The 1,865-nt window shown below is 43.1% G+C and overlaps 1 long non-coding RNA gene across 1 annotated transcript; it reads right to left on the bottom strand.

The window, feature by feature from the left end:
• Positions 1-454: 454 nt before the first annotated feature.
• Positions 455-1,639, bottom strand: LOC117828223. The gene is made up of 2 exons (XR_004634360.1): positions 1,441-1,639; positions 455-719 (listed from the first exon to the last, which is right to left on the bottom strand). It is a non-coding gene; the product is annotated as an uncharacterized LOC117828223 (long non-coding RNA).
• Positions 1,640-1,865: the final 226 nt, after the last annotated feature.

The raw sequence follows: 1,865 nt of genomic DNA, 5'->3' as shown, positions 1-1,865 counted from the left end.
ATCCCTTTCCAGCCTTAGCTTGGTTACACATGCTAACAGAAACTACTGTTTTAGACACATTGTTTTGATGCGAACAGAAAGTAATAGTTTTACCTCACCTTACAGTCTGTGGTGTCAACAAGCAGAAGCAAAATACATTAGTGAAAGTTAATAACCATTGTCAAGGGGTTTTGACCAATCAGAATCAAGCATCTTACACAGCCGGAAGATCAGTAAGAAAGTTGAGTAATGAATAATTTTAATACGACTAATTCTAAGCCGTAGATATGCCACTTATCATTGTAAAGTGAATGTACTATGAAAGACAGTTTGACAGTCACAATGGTCACTATTTGCGGGTTAGTACAAAGTTAATAGTGCATTTCTGAGTATCTGAAATTGTGCAGTTGGTGTGATTTAGATTACAAAATATGACAGAGGAGTTTCCAAGAAAGTCATTAATGTTTCTTCAATATTCATGTCCTCAGCTTGTTTTATTTGTAACCTCTTGTAAACCCACTTTGTCTCCGCTGATGATGCCCACCCTTCACCCCCTCTCTGACTGCAGGCCCATCTGTCTCTTTCATAGTCCAGCCATGGCCTTAAATGTGTGAGTGCAGCGAGGGCGTGCTGGTTTTGGCAGTGCTGCAGCCAGTTAGCATCCTCTGAGTATCCTGTCCTGTGGATGGTCAATAATTGGGTCAAGCCCTGGCTGCATGAACAGGGTCATACGCTGCTTTCTGTCCAGAGAAAAATGAGATGGGGGAAGAGGGCTATGTAAAAGACAGGAGAATGTAATTGAGTCATTAGTCCTTTACTGCAAGTGTCAGAGCATGATGAAGATGAGGAGGAGAGGGAGGCTCAGAGAGGCAGACTGTGTCCACGATGAGGCACTGTTGCAATCATGTAGTTGAAACAAATGTACCTATAGTTACCATGACAACTACAACATGACATTTTGGTGTATTGTGTTTTTTCTCAAGCCCCAACAAAATAAAAGAACCTGTTTCTTGATGGTCACCTTTCCAGTGGACATCAGATGGACCATGTGCTGTATGTGTGTGGGTTTCTCATTTTTCATGCAAAGAAAAGCGAGAAAAAAACGGAGAGAGGAGTCCAGGAAGGAGCCACAGTGGTGACAGAGATGGATAGATGTGGTATGATCAAAATGGATAGCCACAGAGAGACATTTGTGTACTCGAGAAGAGACGGGGGAAGACGGGGAAGGCAAGGGATGAAAAATTTCACCTCTGCAAACTCTCCTGACAGCCAGGGCTTAGTAAAGAAATGAATGGCTGAGTGACGAAGGAGAGAGGAGTGGGAAGGACTAGACATGGGGGAAGGTAGAGGAGGAGAAGACAGAAGGAGGGTTCATGATCCATCCTCCAGCACCTGACACCAGATCAATACTCACTGAACCAAGGCAGAGCGCCCACATCTCTCTGTATCTCTCTCTCCTACCTCCTTGCTCTCTACCTTGATCTTTCGGCCTCATTCATCTCTTCCCTCTGTCTTTGTGTTTTCCCCTGTGCCACTGCCTATGACCTCTCTTACATCGTTCCTTCTTAACAGACAGACAGGAGGCTATCCCTCGTCAACATGGGTTTTTGAAGACTGATACTGTCAAATTGCTTTCCCAGGACTGCAGGTAGCTTGTTCTTTGTTGTTGACATTCAAATCACTTAGAAACATCCTTTAAGCACTCAAACTTAAGAGTTTTATATCAGTCATCAATGGAAATGTTGGGGATAGTAGTAAACTGTTGTTTAATTCCCACATCAACCCACCAATATGTGTGTGACAGTTTGAGGATGATTAGGTTTATCCTGGATGCCCAATTATGTTCTAGTTCACAGTATCATTCAAAGGTTTATATGTGTGCGCAC

Source organism: Notolabrus celidotus, chromosome 16 (assembly GCF_009762535.1).
Source record: "Notolabrus celidotus isolate fNotCel1 chromosome 16, fNotCel1.pri, whole genome shotgun sequence".
NCBI classification, from domain to species: Eukaryota; Metazoa; Chordata; class Actinopteri; order Labriformes; family Labridae; genus Notolabrus; species Notolabrus celidotus.
The sequence above is the reverse complement of the archived record's forward strand: the minus strand, read 5'-3'. Positions and strand labels throughout refer to the sequence as shown.